We start from the raw sequence: 20786 nt of genomic DNA, 5'->3' as shown, positions 1-20786 counted from the left end.
CATGATCACCAAGAAACTTTTGCACACGTCTTTTTTTCCAGGGTCTGATTCACCAGGACCCGGGACCAGGAATCTCACATGCACGGAATGTTTGGCACGGATAATGGGCCAAATATCAACCTGATCATGCTGATCAGGGCAAGGAACTTTTTGTATATGCCTGCATGTATAGTCAATGAAACTGTAAACAAAAATCCGACATTCTAATATTAAAACATGTCTGAGAACGGATTTTTGATGTCGTGAGAAAGTTTGGCCAAATTTGCCAAAATCCGGATTCTCTCCGAAGATTTATACTATACTTTACATTTAAATTACACATAAATAGCCAAATACAGCACGAACACGAGCCCGCGCATACACCCACAAACGTTTTTCAGAAGATCCAGAATGATCTACTCGGAAGATTTAATTTGCATTAGGCCTACACTACCATTGAACTGCATTTACAGCCATATGACAACACACCCCTAAACCCACCCATCTGTATACTGACATACCAAACATGAAACCGGCACCCACCCCGGACACAAAATAATTATGTTCGCAACACCTTCTCTTGGTAGGCCTAAATGCTATAATAAGTAATCTTAGGACTTTTCGTGATGTTTTATTTGTATAATATTTGTATCTTTTTTGTTTACTGTATGTGTAATTTTTTTGTGCATTTCGAGCGCATTTAAACAAATTTTACATTTGTGTAGCAAGTTTCAAAATGGCAAATATTCGCACAATTTTTCACAACTTATCAAATCAAATCAAATCAATCAAATTTATTTAGTAACAATGCATATACAACATAATACAGTGTGTTATACAGAATAAGACTATGTATGCTAGCATACAGTGTTATACAGAAGTATGTATACATATGCATATCAAAATATAGTTCAAATAATACTATGCAACATTCTAATGATTACATGGAAAAACTAATGATATACTAATGATTTTTGCCCAGAAAGTTATTTTTCACGCGATGACAACCAATTTTAGCGTTCCCATGCATAATGACCCCCATTTTTGGAGCAGCCACTGAATGACCCCCGTTTTTCGACATAATGACCCCCATTTTCTTGGAGCCGCCACTGAATGACCCTCGTTTTTTCACAAAATAAAGACCCCTAATTGGTCTGCTACAAAACAAGTTAGACGTCCAGGTCTAACTTTAGACCTTGCCCTAATGGGAGATTATAGCCCTCGGAGAACTGAGGAACTTTTTGTATTTCCATAGCTTAATTTTGGACTTTGCTTATAGGCCTACTTCATTATTTATTATTTTGATAGGGATGTGTTAGTTTCAAATTGCGACATACGGTATACTGAAATATTGTGTACGCTCAAATTTCCCTCAATGTGTACACTTTTATACATAAAAAACTAAATAAGAATGAAAATAAACATTAATAATTGTTCATTTTTACTATCCTCTGTCGTGTGGTAGAAGACATGTAGGACCAATATTTTTTCGTGTACCGTCATTACCCCGGGGGTCACGCGTCATCCATACTATATGTATCCTGTATCGCACAATAGAGGATAGGCATACAGTAAAAACAAAAATTATATCGTTTATTCTCTAAATATAGAAAGTTGACATTACATCATCTCGCGCACGTACAAATCAACAAACAGTCAATCACAAACGCTTGATTTCACTTCATAATGTACCGGTATTTGACGATCGAGTGTCACAAACTTGGTGATAGCGTGCTTTTTCCAGATCCTGAAAGACAGCGGAAAATTTACCGTTTTACATTCAATTGCACACAATACTGAATGGAATGTTTATTTCTCGATCAACAATAAAGTTGTTCATAGTTGAAAGAACGCTTTGTAAAAATTACCCAGATTTTTTTAAATCCTGGTGTCGACTGCAGACGACACCAATTTCAATTACTGTTTCAATTCAAGCAATTCAGAATTGTAAATTTTCATATTTGGAATCAGTATGAAAAATGCATTAAAATGAGTACAAACAAGCCTAGTATTGGTTCAGTGGTTCTTAAGATAGCTCTTGATATTTTGAGAAAATATCTCAACATTTGAACTTTTTTATGCTGAAGACTATGTGGCTAGCACACAGAGCTATAATGTATGTGCACTCACTCACATCCAACACATCCGCACAAACACACCCCCACTTTTCCCAAAGTGTACATACTTAAAATTTAAAGGGACATTCACAAAAAGTTTATACTTTGACTTCATGAAGGGAATGCACACTTAAATATGAATCAGGACCCAGTAAATGAAATTGAAAAAACATATTTACAGTTAGCTTATTTAGACATACACTTCTAGTGCCCGTTTCTATTCATCGTTATGTATTCTTCTCCCGTGCATTATTTTCGCGAACTACCCTTCACAGCCCAAATTATATAAACCTGCACGCTAAACAATGCATTATCTAAAACCTGCACGCTAAACAATAGATTCTAGATAATACGTGCACGCTCAAATACTAGAAATACTACTTTCACATAACCATAAAGTAGAGTTAGGTGGCGCTTTAGACACAGAGATCACATAACTATATAATTGTCTGTTCGATATATATACCAACAAAAAGTACGAATATACATTCTGTGGTGTTAAAATGGTATAGTTACAAACGGTGTTCTATAATAGTGTACAATTACCGAATAAGGTGCAACTCGCTAGACTTGAGTCCAGTCCTCGTTTACGGAGTTTAGGATTAGGGTTTAGGGTTGGGATAGGGCAGTCTTGTAATAAGACTAGTAGAGTTGCACCCTTGCAAATATCATTGTCATAAATTATGATTAATGACAGGGCTGTCAACTCTCACGCATTGGCCGTGAGTCTCACGCATTGGGTCACTTTCTCACGGTCTCACGCCAAGATAGGGCCTAGTATAATCTCACGCCTAGTAGTAAATCTCACGCAAAAGCTGGAAAATGAGTAAAATCTCACGCATCGTCATGAATAATTTGTTGTTTCTACCACCCCCCCCCCCCCACCCCGCTTTTCAAATTCTCAAGCGCCGTGGCTCAAATAATCATTGTTCAAAATGAACATTGGAGTCGGCAAATCCCGGTACGCATCTGTCTCACGCCAAGCAATTCCAAAAAGTTGACAGCCCTGTTAATGACCTCAAATAAATCAAACATCAAATGAGAATAATCGAGCTTCTATTAATTAAAAGGGCCAAAAACAGGTGGATCATAATTATACAAGATGACACCATTGCAAAATATTCAGCATTTTACAAATGAAATACATGTAGGCCTATATCTAAAATAACATAGCCGGGCCAGGAAACACACACTAGCGCATAATATCATGATCATGCTTTATAATACCATAGGCCTTCAAACACATGTGTTTGAAGGCCTATGATAATACTGAACAAATTGTTAAATCCCAATGTCGTGTGTTTTAATATAAGTAGTTCAAATTATAGAGCTATAAAGTCCAGTTGATATTCACCGTAGTACTAGTCTGACATCTAAATCGATCGTTTCCAACTGGTTCAGTGCTCTCTGTGTTCGAAACCACGATATTAAATGATCACAACATAAAGTCAAGTCAATTAAACCATGCGTGAATAAGTTACCTAAGTATGACGTATGGCGCAATCGATACCATTGATTACAGGGATTGATTTTCTTTACCAGTTAAATGCTACGTAGCTGGTCAATGTCCTGACGGTGTTTTTAAAATGTAAGATATTTTCCTAATATTAAAACTAATATAATGAATGCAGCAATTAATATTGCCTATTGTTTTAATAGGCCTACACTCAAAGTGTATGACGGATAATGTACTCGTGCAAATGCATTCGTCAAGATAATTGCACTTGCCATGGAGTTATTGCATTTAGCTTTCGAGCCTATCGGCTCTCAAGCTAAATGCAATAACTCCACGGCGCGTGCGATTATCTTGACGAATGCATTGCACTCAGTTCATTATCCTTATCATAACAACACTTTTTGTGAAAATTATAGGATCAATTGATAACTTTTCACTAATCAGTTCTTACAATAATACAAAGTATGCAGTGGCGGCGATCAGTTCTTACAATAATACAAAGTATGCAGTGGCGGCGATACGTGGGGGGGGGGCAAGGGGGGAATATTTGTCACTATTTTTCTTGCCCAGTTTGCCCCCCCCCCACTTTTGAGGCAAAAAAACCCCAAATTACGTAAATTCCACTTTTTGCGGCAATTTTGCGCACAATTTGTTGATTTTGATGCTATGGTAATGACAAGAAGTACTTGTGTCTTATATACGCGTGTATCTGATTGGTCAATAGTTTTAATTACATCAAGATAAAGCGACAATGAAAAAATTAAGCACGACGAAGTTGACCGGAGATACAGGGTGGGCCATTAAAAAGTTCACACTTTTTCGATGGCTTATTTCTCAGAAATGAAAACACATATTGAAATAAGTTGAACATATTTGTAAACCTCTATGTCTGGACTGTCATTGCTGAAAAGGGCATTAACATCCATGGTCTAATTACAAAATGGCGACCATTTAAAGCAGAGAAGTCAAAAACCACTTTGCACACACGTAAGACTATAGACAATGATCATGCATTAGGCTTAAGCAAGTTTAAAAAAAGTTTGATGACTCTGTATGCATTTACTTGAGTGTCATTGCCGGGGTCATCGGACTCATGCGTGTATGAGTTGTTTACTGTTTGAAAATCATTCACCTGTGAAATTGACACAAAAGGCTGATTGGACATGCTCATTTACATAACAAATACACTAGTTTTGGAGGGAACTTCAAATTTAAAATGCCTTGCGTGCGTTCTTGTCATTCATGTTAGAGATACCCGTGTAAGTACTTTGAGGTGATTCTTGCTGTTCAAAATGCGTCAGTTTACAAAGGAGGAACGAATTTTCATCGAGGAGGAAATTTCAAGAACCGGAAAGGTGCGCTCTGTCCTGAATACATGGCCGAACCAGTTTCCGAATACCAGACTTCCTAGTCGCCGACACATCTATAATATTAAACAAAAGTTTCACTTACATGGAACTGTTCTCAATCGGAACAAATCTAACAGTGGGAGACCACGAAACAATTGTCCCCATATTCCAAGGACAACGTTCAGACGAATCATCACTCATGATATCGAATGGCACCCTTACAAGATCCTTAAGCGTCATGGACTGCAACCAGGAGATCCAAATCGGCGACTTCAGTTTTGTAACTGGTTAGTTACCAGAGCACGTCGCTTTCTTGATACCGCTGTTGTTGTTGACGAGGCAAACTTTCAAATGGACGGGTCTGTCTCTTCTCAAAACGTACGGATGTATGCACCGAAAGGCAATCCTCCGAGAGACTTTGCTTTTAACGTTCCACATGACAAACGCAAAGTTAGTGTTCTCGCAGCCGTCACAGGAAACAACCGGTTGATAGGACCGATATTCGTTGACCAGAACATAAATGGAAACGTTTACCTCTGGTCCAAATATTTGGACAGCAAGCGAACGGGGCCATCCGCAGGGCGTGGTTCTTTCAAGACGGAGCGCCAGCCCACCGTCTTATCGCTGTTAGAGACAGATTGCAGGATTTGTTTCCGCATCGTGTTGTCGGCCTTGGACATCATGTGGAGTGGCCTCCGAGGAGTCCTGATCTGACACCTTTGGACTTCTGGCTTTGGGGTGATGTCAAGGCGTCTGTGTATGCCGAAGGTCCGCCAAGGAATTTGCGGGAGCTGAGGAGACGTATTACAGATGCGTTCACAAGGATCCGACGCACCAGGGTTACTTCAAGAGCAGTTCACCATATGTACGATCGTGCGATGATTTGTATTCGCGAGCAAGGAGGCCATGTTGAAGGACGATAAGAACACTTGAAAGACAGAAGCATTTTCACTGTGGCATGCATAAATACGTGACTTTATGGAACCATGATAAGCAGTAATGAAGAACAGAACTATTGTTATCAGAGTCAAATATGATTTTACTTGTATTCTTACTTTTCTAGTGCAATATTTTTAATTTCATGACAATTTGAGACAAATAACTCGTTTCCATTGAAGCACTGCTACGGTTTACATGTGTCTATATGAAGAAATAATTTCCGAAGAGAAGGAGAGACATTCCTGACACCTATTTATAAATTTATCTTGTTATATCTCTATATAAGATTTATGTTATAGTGCAATAACCATCATGAAGACTCGGGTATAAAATTATGCACATTATCTAGAATGCGACTGCAAACAAACGTTAACTGCGCAGATTATTTAAAGCTACTGTTACATATTCTGTTCAACTGGAAGGCTACATATTCTGTTTGAAAAAGAAATATTTATTTAAATATGGTTAATTTACAAGAGAAATATTGACAGAACTTTCATGCGTACTGTTATTTTTCTTCCTTTGTTCCTAATCCATTGTGGTGTGAACCAGCGACCACCATATATCGCGTGATCATCCGCTCCATTTGACTTACGTGTGTGCAAAGTGGTTTTTGACCCCCTTGCTTCAAATAGCCGCCATTTTGTAATTAGACCATGGATGTTAATGCCCTTTTCAGCAATGACAGTCCAGACATAGAGGTTTACAAATGTGTTCAACTTATTTCAATATGTGTTTGCACTTTTGAGAAATAAGCCATCAAAAAAGTGTAAACTTTTTAATGGCCCACCCTGTAGAGGAGATTGGAGATTTTGTTATTGGGCCTATAGGCCGAATTTCCAAAAATTGTGTCAAATTACTATCTTTCATGAGATTGGATTTTGAGTCAAACTTTTTAATATTGAATATCCAAAACTGGTGTCCAATTTTTCCAGGTTGAGTGATCGATGCAGAAAAAGATGTTTTTTAGAGCGAAATGCTGATAACGAATGTCCAAAAATTGTTTCAAAATACTACAGGTCACGTGCAGCAAATTGGTTTTTAGATCAAAATTCATATTAATGAAAGCAGCTAATAAAGGCATGTCAAAAACTTTTAAGTTTTTGACATGCCTTTATTAAAAGATGCAGAAAAATAGGTAGGCCTCCATATTTGATATTCGTGGAATAACGACTGTCCATTTCCAGTCTTCCCGGTCTCCAATCTCCGGCCAAGCTTCACAATGCTAAAAATCATTATATTATTGGCTGAAACTTATCTCTGTTATATTATTTCAAATTAACGTAAATGTAAATCTAACGGGTCAACTATTTAACAATGCATTCAATAGTATGCATTCCATGATTTATAATATAGATTGAAGCAAATAAGCAAACCCAAAAACATACAAAAATAAATAATTCTTTGAACTTTTCCTCTCTTGTAATTTTTAAACAAAATAGTTACCGTATAAGCCTAGTAGTTCATTTTAATTCGACGTCGGAATGTATGAGCGGTCTCGCGCCCGTGCTGTTTTATGTGTAATGCAATTCAAATGTAAAGCAAGAAATCTTCGGAGAGGATCCCGGATCTGGAAAACGTACGCTATCACCAAGTTTGTTGTAGCAGTAAGCCTATACTATAGGATCGATTGTCAAATATGAAATGAAATTAAACGTTGGGGGTTGAATAAACGTTTTACTGATTTTGTTTGTTGGTGTGGGTCGGTGAGTGGAGTGCATAATTATTTTGAAGGTTTATACTTGGATCGTAATTTTAAAGAATGTTTATTAAGTTTCAATTAAAGATTAAGGGTACAACGAATGATTTATCTATTTTTTATCTTTTATCATTGCATGAATTTAAATACAAATGGCTTGAACTATTTATCACAAAGTAATGAATTATAGACAAAGGTAAGACAGAATGCCCTATTGACATTTGTTGGCACATGTGAGGCACTAACCACGCATCAACTCTTTCTGATATAGTCTAACTAAAGTTGCATAATAAGCTAAAATAATTATCAGCACGTCCGAAGTATCACATCACATTGTGTGTGTGTGGGGGGGGTGCGTAGTGAACATCGCGCGATTCTATAGTGTGTTTATTTGTTTGTTACTTATTTGTATGTTTTTCTATACTCAAAGATGATTTTGATGCCAAGGAAATTCTGATTATAAATCAAGTTAAAGGAGTATTTCGTGATCCTAGCATCCTCTATTTATGTCATTTTTCATTAGATATCCACGAAAAAAAACTATTCCCAAAATTTCAGTTGATTCCGATTTTGCGTTCGCGAGTTATGCATGATTATGTGTATATTACACTGCTCCATAGACAATGCGTTGTAATTTCGTTCTGGTGCACCAGAACGAAATTCAAATTTCACGATATCTTTGTTAAACGAATTAATCTGCAAGAAATATTTTGTACATAAACATTATGTAGTCAGAGGTTTCCAGTGATATAAAAATCTCAACTTTTTTGAGAAAAGTGGGGGGATGAGGCTGTTGATCACGAAATGCCCTTTTAATATGCACGCGGCACACTGATAATGAAAGCTCAAATCCTGAGTAAAGGGAACTAATTCGATTAATTTATGCAAGAAAGTAATCCTACGTTTTGCATTTAAACTACACCGGTTCCTGTTCTTTCAGAGTATTTTGAATCCGTGTCTTATGATTTTTTTAAATATTTAAAGCATAGTTTTGACTACGATTAAATGCGCAAAATCGACAATTCCGGTTAAGAAAGTTGAAGGTAATATATTGCAGTCTGTTAGGGTGAGTCTGGGCCTTCAGATCATATTTTTCCAGTTTTGGTTATTTTGGTTAAATAATTTATTTAACTTCTGCAGAGTAATATTCTTACTTAGGCCTATGTATTGCAATTATTGAATTATGCCAAATGATAGGTTAAAACTTAAGTTTTTTATATTTCCCCCTCCCAGTGAAAAAACTTGTTCCTATAGTGCAGTCACAGTGTTATACTGGGCTTAATTTTTCAGCAAAAACACCGCTAGCTCATGCACCGCTCCGACACGCCTTAAGTTAAATTTAAATAGACGCATGAAGCTTGACGGCTGCATGAACAGGATGTAGGATAGCGATTAGCGATTGAAGATAGAAAAAATTACCAAAAAGTAGGGGCTTATCCTAAATGTGTAGCCTGAGTTACAACAAATTTAAGTATGTATCTATAATCCTTTTCAGGTCAAGAAAACTGCTGTTGGATTTTGAAATGTCAGTTACTTAAACATGTTTTAACATGCATAATTTAAAGAAAATAGTGAACAAACAATAAGTTTTACAAAATATTTGCAAATTTCTGGCATAGTACAATGAATAAATCGACGAACCTGAACGTCATTCATGGTTCATAATAATTTAGCTACACAAAATCCTATTTACGTCATGAGCACAGTGCATGAGTATACGTGGAATCAGGATCTAGGATCACACATATATTTAACTGTTTACATCATCAACAATAAATGCACTTGAAACTGTTTGGTGTGAAATCCTTGTTTATTCAGTATTTTTGTTGCTTGTTGACGTGCACCATGGATGGTTGCACCCCGGGGCTGCAGGCTCAGAACTTCCCAGGTGGTATGCGCCCCGGGGTATGCGCCATGCATTCTCTAAAATTCAGTAAATTTCCATCGTCAACCGTGTAATTGAATGGGATTATTTTGAAATTCTAAAACGCTTGAAATATCGCAAACAAATAGGCATATGTTAATAAATAATATAAATACTAGCTAAAATCGTTGGGGTTCGATAATGAACCCCACAAAACTAACCGAGTATTTAATATGGAAAATGCCATACCCATATAGGCCTACCATGTATACGGCCGAGCGTTTTGCCAGCTCTCTCCATGCCACTCGCCGCCTGACCTTCCCTATATAAAACTCCGTGTTTACACAGAAACCATCAAGTTTCTAGCAGTTATTACTAATATTATTTCAGCAGTTGGGTAAAGAATAACAAAAATAAAACAATTTAAGGAAATCGTGCATTATGGCTTTAACTTGAGGTCGCAGAAGAATTAACATGACGACAATGGGCCACATAAACCGTGTTATGGTTATGTGTATAACCAGAGTGAAAAATGGGTACTTTTCTTTAAAAGGGGAAATCTTCAAAAGTTCTGAGCCGATTGAAACAATTGTTTTTGTTTATTAAAGCTACCGATTAAAGGATTCTTAACATGTCAAAATATATTTGATCAACTTTTCAGAAACAGGAGAAAAAGAGTGCGTAATGAGGGTTATCTCCTTTGGGGGTGGTGCACCCTTTATAATATGACATAATTTATGTGTGCATATGAGAGCCGGCAACTCACTTAATTTTGATTTTGTTGACATTTTGCTAAGCATTAACATTGTAACACAAACTATTAATTAGCTTGGTCTGTTGCATGATGCAAATCTTCATGAGTTAAATATTCACATACAACAAATCATTTAAATTATTGTCATGTAACTAAATGCAAGGCACTTTTGCATAATTATACTGGGATCTCAAAGACTTTCAATTTATACATGTCCATGGCTTTTCAATAACCAAATCACAAAATTAAAGTCCAACAGATACCATAAGAGACCACCCCTCATCGTGCCGACAATTGATTTCACCTTTCTCTCTCTTTTATAATAATTTTAACAAAAAAGTAGACATATATTCTTACTTTCTCTTTGAAAAATCCTATGATGTTTCCAATTTTTGAGGGACCAAAGTGCATTGAGTCCATGGGAACCCGGATGTAAAGTGACAAATTAAGTCAAGGTAAACGAACTTCACAGACATGGAATGTTTTCAAAAACATTCCGTACAAAGTCTGACTTAGTCAAGTTAGTGCACATTCTATGAACTAAGTCGTTGTATGTATAATAATGGGGGACATTGGGCTATTCAAGTTGAAATGCACACTACCCCTGTGGAAGATTTTGGAAATATCTTCCACAGAGGGAGTATGTTTTTCAAATGTAATTGGTCAGAGATAACCATATTTTGAAACCCATACTCCCTCTGTATTATGGCTTTACCTTTATCTTCCACAGCTGGAGTATTTCAAATGGAAGCTACCCAATTGTCTATTCTATTCTATTCCAAACTCATACTCCCTCTGTGGAAGACTTCAGCTAAATCTTCCACAGGGGTAGTGTGGATTTTAAATGGAATAGCCCATTACATCGCAAGTATCAATGAATATAAATAATTTCAACCAAAATACTGAACTTCTTTATTATTTAAATAATTGGTTATACAATCTTTTATTTGCAAGCATTTCTAAATCAGATGTTATGGTGGTCAGTAAAACGAGTTGCTACAATGGTTATTTCAAATTTCAAACAAATATAGGTGAAAAACTATTGATAACAAAACAAAATGTTGTTAATTAAAAGAAGAAGTTCGTCAAATCTGATATTGGTATATACCGTATTATCATAATAGTGATGTAGAATATATAGTGTCATGATTTTGATAATGTGTGCCTAAAGCATATAGACAAATGTGCTATCTTCAGTAGATAGCAAGTTAACGTGAATTCAACGGAGGGTTACGGCGCGGCCTTTGGAGTAAAATTCTTCATAATATTCTATAGGTTGTAGTTCATACTTCGAGTACGTTTATAGAGTTGGGTCTATGGCATTCATGTAAGTGGTTGAAAATAACAAAAAAATTGGTAATTTTGCCAAAAGGTGGGAGGATTAACGCCTATGGTCGGGTATAGGTGGATATAGAGAATGTGTCAAATGAGGGGGTACGCGTAATTAGAGTATAGGCCCTATAAAGTGCTGTATAACATAGGCATAAGCATTGTATATAGACAACTTTCCAGTTTTGATAAAAAATTGAACATTATTATGTTTTGATGAATCCAAGTGTGTGAAAATATTGGATCCAACACATAATAATGATAAAATTGGATGCTTTACGCCCAATATTTATTGGTCTCGCTATGAATTTTAAAATATATAGGACTCGACTGTGTCTCCTCCAATATTTTAAAACTCATTTATATCATAATCATGATACTGATCTTGATTGTCCTTATTTAGAAATGGCGTTGTTATCTCTGATCATATTATTCGATTCGATTACATACATATACTGTGTTCGATAGGCTCCAGAATATACCTGTAGCCTGATTTGAGTAATTTTTGAAAAACAATCAAACAAACATTAAGGGATCTGGAATGAGCGTTTTGAGCGTTTCGACAGTATTTTTTGTGGGACATGAGAGCACATTAAACATATCGAATTGCATTCTGAATACGAAGAATGTCTTTCTGATATCAAATAATTTTCATTTTTGAAATTCACGATATAATACAAATTTTATGACAAATTATTAAAATTTGATATTTTCACATTTTGATATAACAGTCCTCGAAGTAAATTTTATAAATCTAATGATATATTCTTAAAGTGTATGTAGCTGAGAGGAAAAGCCGACGATCAATTGAAAATTTTGACCTTTCATATTGAAGATATGGATTTTTTTCCCAAAAAGACCTATTTTTTTTGGTGTTTTGGGAAAAAATCCATATATCTTCAATACGAAAGGTCAAAATTTTCAATTGATCGTCGGCTTTTCATCCCACCTACATACACTTTAAGTATAAATCATCAGATTTATAAAGTTTACTTCGAGTACTGTTAAATATCAAAAATATCAATTTTAATCATTTGCCATAAAATGTGTATTACATTGCGAATTTCAAAAATCAAAATTATTTGATATCAGAAGGACATTCTTCGTATTCAGAATATGTCTGATGTGCTCTAATGTCCCACGTACTGTATATCTTGTAAATGACTCTCAACAAATCATGTGTATAGTGCTATCTATAGTAGATAGCTCACACAAAATTATGTGTATGGTGCTATCTATAGTAGATAGCTCACAACAAATTATGTGTATGGCACAAAATTATGCCTATGTGCTATATCTACAGTAGATAGCTCATATAAAATAATTTGTATGGTGCTATCTACAGTAGATAGCTCACACAAAATTATGTGCATGGTGCTATCTACAGTAGATGGCTCACAACAAATTATGTGTATGGTGCTATCTACAGTAGATAGCTTAAGCTCACACAAAATTATGTGTATGGTGCTTTCTACAGTAGATAGCTCACAAGTTATATGTATGGTGCTTTATACAGTAAATAGCTCCCAACAAATTATGTGTCATGGTGCAGATTGGTGCTATCTACAGTAGATAACTCACAACAAATTATGTGTATGGTGCTATCTACAGTAGATAGCTCTCAATAAATTATGTGTATGGTGCTATCCACAGCAGATAGCTCACAACAAATTATGTGTATGGTGCTATCTACAGTAGATAGTTCACAACAAATTATGTGTATGGCACTATCTAAAGTAGATAGCTCACACAAAATTATGTGTACGGTGCTATCTACTGTAGATAGCTCATAACAAATTATGCGTACTGTGTTATCTACAGTAGATAGCTCACAACCAATTATGTACAGTAGATGGATCATAAGTTATGTGTATGGTGCTATATACAGTAAATAGCTCCCAACAAATTATGTGTATGGTGCTATCTACAGTAGATAGCTCACAATAAATTATGTGTATGGTGCTATCTACAATAGATAGCTCACAGCAAATTATGTGTATGGTGCTATCTACAGTAGATAGCTCACACAAAATTATGTGTACGGTGCTATCTACTGTACTGAGATAGCTCATAACAAATTATGCGTACTGTGTTATCTACAGTAGATAGCTCACAACGAATTATGTACAGTAGATGGATCATAAGTTATGTGTATGGTGCTATATACAGTAAATAGCTCCCAACAAATTATGTGTATGGTGCTATCTACAGTAGATAGCTCACAATAAATTATGTGTATGGTGCTATCTACAGTAGATAGCTCACAGCAAATTATGTGTATGGTGCTATCTACAATAGATAGCTCACAGCAAAGTATGTGTATGGTGCTATCTACAGTAGATAGCTCACACAAAATTATGTGTACGGTGCTATCTACTGTACTGAGATAGCTCATAACAAATTATGCGTACTGTGTTATCTACAGTAGATAGCTCACAACCAATTATGTGTATGGTGTTATCTACAGTAGATAGCTCACACAAAATTATGTGTATGGTGTTATCTACAGTATATAGCTCACATAGAATTATGTGTATGGTGCTATCTACAGTAGATAGCTCACACAAAATTATGTGTACGGTGTTATCTACAGTATATAGCTCACATAGAATTATGTGTATGGTGCTATCTACAGTAGATAGCTCACAACAAATTATGTGTATGGTGTTATCTACAGTAGATAGCTCACACAAAATTATGTGTAGGGGAAGGTGGGGCATAACGGAACACTTAACTTTGAGGATGCTCTGTGACGTCACCATAAGTAATATGACTGTAAAAATTATATGTTCAGTTGAAGTTTGTATTTACCTTTAATATACCATTAACCAATATAACTTGAATCTTACAATTTTTTATAAAAATGAAGAAATATTTTCAAAAAAAATAATCCGTTTTGCCCCACTATCGGGGCAAAACGGAACCCCCCTATGGGCCGGGCAAAACGGCACCCTGGGTGCAAACTTATATCAGTTGTTCCATCGGTAGGCCCTATGCCTATAGTTATAATTATGTAGGCCTATATTCAGTTACAATATTAAGTGGGCCTACCATCTCTGTGGAGTGAGTGGTTAACTTCTTATAGGCCTAGTAGGCCTATAATATGTATGACCAATATTTGATTAGAAAGAAATATTCAGTAGGCCTACCATCTCTGTGGAGTAAGTGGTTAACTTTTAATCATTAATTCTATCTGTAGGTCTAGTTATATGTCTATGTTTCAGCGAAGTGTTTACCATGTTCGAGTAGGCCCCTAGATAACGCCTACATTTCCTTGAGTGAAGACAAGTTATGTCCAATTGGGGCAAAACGGAACCCATCTGTGGGACAAAACGCCCGGGGCAAAACGGAACCCTGTTCCGTTATGCCCCACACCTAGGGTTCCGTTTTGCCCCATACCCGATTTTTTAGAAATAGGTTGCATGCATAATACATCGTTGCATATAGGCCATGCACTTAATACAGCTCATGGCTAGTACCTTCGTGTTTACAATATACACAATTATTTGGGAATCCGATATTAATGAAGTACAATTTCAGCGCATTATTAAACATCTACATATCTTACACCAGACGGGTAGTAATTTTTTGACTCAATCTTGCTCGAATGTCAGTGGATTGTTTCAGATAAAATTTTTGTTGTAAATCCTCGTAGCCATACTTGTGTTCCTCAATATAATTTGCATAGACGGCAGTATTGCCAAGGCCTATTTTTCCAGGTGGTTCCGTTTTGCCCCGGGGGTCCGTTATGCCCCACCTTCCCCTACGGTGTTATCTACAGTAGACAGCTCACATAGAATTATGTGTATGGTGCTATCTACAGTAGATATCTCCATTAAATTATGTGTATGGTGCTATCTAGTCCCAGGGTTTTCTTTAACGCACAAAACACGCGTATTTACGCGTTCAGGCACTTGTCTGACTCCTTCAAATCCCTAGTTCCAAAGTCCAATGCGTACAAAATCTTGAAAACGTACGCGTTCAGATATTGCAAGAATTGAATAGAGAAACACCTGATATTGTGTATTTATTCTCGGCTTTTGGCATTCCCGATATGTAGGACAACGAAAGGCTTTATGGACCAGCATTTCACAATTTTCAGCTTTTCAACTGTTCAAATCGCTTCAATTAGGTCTTCATTTTGCACAATTTTCCAAGTTCTAAGGGGGGAACATCACCCTGCGTAGTTGATAAACATATGGCCACTTTCACTTCTGCTTTCGACATTTGCCAATTTATGTTTAACACAATTTATAGGCCTACCATAGGAAAACTTGCTGTCCACGAAAGACTCCATGGACTGGTCATTTCACAAATGTTCGGCTTTTTTAAACTAAAATTTTACACATTAATATTGCCAAAATGATCCACCAAATTGCTTCAATTAGGTCTTCATTTTGCAAAAGTTTCTTGCTTCTCAGGGGGTATCTTTAAATATTATTATTTTCTTCTAAAATTGCCCCCACCCCCTTCTGACTGCTCTAGATCCGCCACTGCTCCAAACAGTGGCGTAGATTTCTTTTTGACTGGGGGGGGGAGGAGTGCGTCTTGAAGTATAGTGTATCCAGCACCTTTTGGAGAAAGAATAAGTTTATGGTACAACAAATTTTGCCATTTTGAAGCTTAACTGTTGAAATATGATGCAAAAGTGGAATAAATTCGCGAGAAGCGCGCAAAAATGTGCACTTTGGGGGCTAAATGGCCAAATATGAGGTTAATTTGGTCAGAAACCCACATACAGGCGTCAACATTGGGGGATGATTGTATGGACCACCCCCCTGGCAAAATATTGGGGGAGATCCCCCCACCACCCCAATCCGGATCTACGCCTATGGCTCCAAAAACACACATATTGTTAAAAATGTCTTCAAAAATAATATTATAAAAATACCCCTTGGGCAATGTTTTTGACTCCTTCAGAGGAAAATTTCACAACTGAAAGGGTCAAAAATTTTTGAAAATACCCCTTCAGCAAAATGCTTAAAGAAAACCCTGCTATCTACAGTGTGCCTAGATAGCTCACAACAAATTATGTGTATGGTACTATCTACAGTAGATAGCTCACAACAAAGTATGTGTATGGTGCTATCTACAGGAGATAGCTCACACAAATGTATGTGTATGGTGCTATCTACAGTAGATAACTCACAAAATTATGTGTAAGGTAGCTTATGGTGCTATCTACAGTAGGTAGCTCATACAAAATTATGTGTATGGTGCTATCTACAGTAGATAGATCATACAAAATTATGTGTATGGTGCTATCTACAGTAGATAGCTCACAAATTATATGTATGGTGCTATCTACAGTAGATGGCTCACAACAAATTATGTGTATGGTGCTATCTACAGTAGATAGCTCACAACAAATTATGTGTATGGCGCTATCTACAGTAGATAGCTCACACAAAATTATATGTATGGTGCTATCTACTGTAGATAGCTCATAACAAATTATGTGTATGGTGCTATCTACAGTAGATAACTCACAACAAATTATGTGTATGGTGCCATCTACAGTAGATAGCCCACAACAAATTATTATTTGTATTTTGTGTATGGTGCTATCTACAGTAGATAGCCCACAACAAATTATTATTTGTATTTTGTGTATACATGGTGCTATCTACAGTAGATTTCACACAAAATTATGTGTATGGTGCTATCTACAGTAGAGCTCATACAAAATTATGTGCATGGTGCTATCTAAAGTAGATAGGGGAGACCGGGGCAAAGTGGACCAAGGGACAAAACGAAACACCCCCATTAACTTTATGTATATGCTGTCCTCAATCTTCAAGCTCATGTATTTAGAACACGGCATAGATCCAGCATTATGTACAGTAGATCACAAGTTATGTGTATGGTGCTATATGCAGTAAATAGCTCCCAACAAATTATGTGTATGGTGCTATCTACAGGAGATAGCTCACAACAAATTATGTGTGTGGTGTTATCAACAGTACATAGCTCACAATAAATGATACACATGTACATTAACTTTATGTATATGCTGCCCTCAATCTTCAAGCTCATGTATAACACGGCATGGATCCAGCATTGTTTGTGATGGGGGCGTTTGTGTGAGTCGGATATCTGTGCTTCTTACAGAAAATGTGTGTTTTTCATATGTTTAATCCGATAATTTATAGAAATATAATTAAGTACCAGACTTGAGTCCTGTTTATCGGGGATAGTCTGTGTAGCTCAGTGGTAGAACGCTCGCCCGACAAGCGAGAGGTCTGGGGTTCAAAATCCCCGCACAGGCAGGTGGCAGTCCGGAGTTTTTACTCTGGTAGGCCTATATCTGCCAGCTTCTGCCTATGCATGTTACCGTAAAATGGGGTAACTTCGGTCAGCGGGGTAACTTTGGTCGGTCAAATATATTGTTTAAATGGTCATATTTTCAATTTTTCATACAGCAATATTGTTTTAGTCATATTTGGTGTCAATTTGTTAAGAAATATATTTGGAAGAAATAATAGTCGCTCATCCAATTTCCGGGATTTTTGACCAAAAATAAAAATCGATATTTATGAGCATGGATGTGTGCTTGATTAATTTTTCAAGGGGTCAAATGTCACAAAAAATAGCAACTTGCCCATATGCAGCGAAGATCATTTTTTCTTCTTCATGGGATGTAATACTCTGACCAATGTTGCCCCAAATGTTGGTCAGGCTATTTTTAACCCCTAGGGCACCCTTATAAAATTATTTTAAAATCTTTTTCAACTTCAAAGTGTAGTGGGGAACCGCATAATTTGGGGCAACTTTGGTCAGAGTATTACATTCCATGAAGGGAAAAAAATGATCTTCGCTGTATATGGGCAAGTTGTTGTTTTTGTGACATTTGATCCCTTGTAAAATTAATCAAGCACACATCCTTGCTCACAAATATCGATTTTATTTTTCTGACAAAAATGTAAAAAAATGCTCATTTTGGTCAATATCCTGATTTTTTCATAAATTTTGAGGAAATTGGACAAGATCGACTATTATTTCTTCCAAATATATTTCTTAACAAATTAACACCAAATATGACTAAAAACAATATTGCTGTACGAAAATATGACCATTTAAAAAAATATATTTGACCGACCAAAGTTACCCCGCTGAGTGGCTGACCGAAGCGAAGTTACCCCCATTAGCTCCCATTTTACGGTAGGGGAGAGCGGGGAGTGTTCGCCCTAGGGGCAGGTTCGCCCACCTCTTGTTTCTCAGCACTACGGCTATCGGGGAATTTGATGATGGCAAAATTAGGTGGCATATGTCATTATAAACTTCTCATATTAGCTACGCGACATATAGGGACGTGTTCATCGAACTGCAGCCAAAACAAAAAGATTACACCAAAACGTAATTTTTCTTGCATTAATAATGTTGTATTATCATTGATACATAACTACAGAATTCAGGGTTTTCTTTAACGCACAAAACACGCGTATTTACGCGTTCAGGCACTTGTCTGACTCCTTCAAATCCCTAGTTCCAAAGTCCAATGCGTACAAAATCTTGAAAACGTACGCGTTCAGATATTGCAAGAATTGAATAGAGAAACACCTGATATTGTGTATTTATTCTCGGCTTTTGGCATTCCCGATATGTAGGACAACGAAAGGCTTTATGGACCAGCATTTCACAATTTTCAGCTTTTCAACTGTTCAAATTTAAATTTTACACAGTACCAAAATGGTCCACCAAATCGCTTCAATTAGGTCTTCATTTTGCACAATTTTCCAAGTTCTAAGGGGGGAACATCACCCTGCGTAGTTGATAAACATATGGCCACTTTCACTTCTGCTTTCGACATTTGCCAATTTATGTTTAACACAATTTATAGGCCTACCATAGGGAAAACTTGCTGTCCACGAAAGACTCCATGGACTGGTCATTTCACAAATGTTCGGCTTTTTTAAACTAAAATTTTACACATTAATATTGCCAAAATGATCCACCAAATTGCTTCAATTAGGTCTTCATTTTGCAAAAGTTTCTTGCTTCTCAGGGGGTATCTTTAAATATTATTATTTTCTTCTAAAATTGCCCCCACCCCTTCTGACTGTTTTCTAGATCCGCCACTGCTCCAAACAGTGGCGTAGATTTCTTTTGACTGGGGGGAGGAGTGCGTCTTGAAGTATAGTGTATCCAGCACCTTTTGGAGAAAGAATAAGTTTATGGTACAACAAATTTTGCCATTTTGAAGCTTAACTGTTGAAATATGATGCAAAAGTGGAATAAATTCGCGAGAAGCGCGCAAAAATGTGCACTTTGGGGGCTAAAATGGCCAAATATGAGGTTAATTTGGTCAGAAACCCACATACAGGCGTCAACATTGGGGGTGATTGTATGGACCATCCCCTGGCAAAATATTGGGGGAGATCCCCCCCCCACCACCCCAATCCGGATCTACGCCTATGGCTCCAAAAACACACATATTGTTAAAAATGTCTTCAAAAATAATATTATAAAAATACCCCTTGGGCAATGTTTTTGACTCCTTCAGAGGAAAATTTCACAACTGAAAGGGTCAAAAAATTTTGAAAATACCCCTTCAGCAAAATGCTTAAAGAAAACCCTGCTACAGATGGTTTTAATGGAAATCTGTATTTGGAACATATGGGATTTGTTAACAATTTAATGCAGTATAAACTCCTTATTCGATTTATATTTTGCATACCCTGAAGAAAATACAAAAATGTGCACAAAAAAGGGGCACGTTCGCCCTTTTGAGGATGGGGCATGCTCGCCCAATATCTCCCCCGGGCGGACTTACCCCAAACTGGAGGGCGGACCTGCCCCATCAGCGTATTTATGCAAATATAAGTTAGGCCTATGTGGTATCAGTATTACTCATACCACCGTTTATGTCATAATCCATAATCGCCCCCCGAAGTTGTAAACATGATACGTTTAAGCTCACTTTGGATCGCTAGGCTGGTCAGAAAAAATAGGGCGAACACTCCCAGCTCTCCCCTACTTGGCCTAAAGGTTTGCAAATTGGGCCCAACAATTTGGCATGTGCCAAATTTTTTTGGCGGACCGAGAGGGGGGGCAAGCGATTTTTGGCGGGCCGTTCGGAAATTCCCCCCTCCCCGGGGGGGGCTCATAATTAGTGCACCGGGATTATTGCACAGCCCTTTAAATTGTCCATATCAATTCCTTTTAAAGGGAATTCTTATGAATTTACTAACGTGAACGCGCTAATTGCACTCTCACTTCAAGTCACATTTCACAAATACTAGACTTGTGCTACAAGTTGTAGTGAACTGTGGCTTAAGATATGCGTCATTAAGGTCAAAA

This window comes from Amphiura filiformis, chromosome 5 (assembly GCF_039555335.1).
Source record: "Amphiura filiformis chromosome 5, Afil_fr2py, whole genome shotgun sequence".
Classification (NCBI taxonomy): domain Eukaryota; kingdom Metazoa; phylum Echinodermata; class Ophiuroidea; order Amphilepidida; family Amphiuridae; genus Amphiura; species Amphiura filiformis.
The sequence above is the reverse complement of the archived record's forward strand: the minus strand, read 5'-3'. Positions refer to the sequence as shown.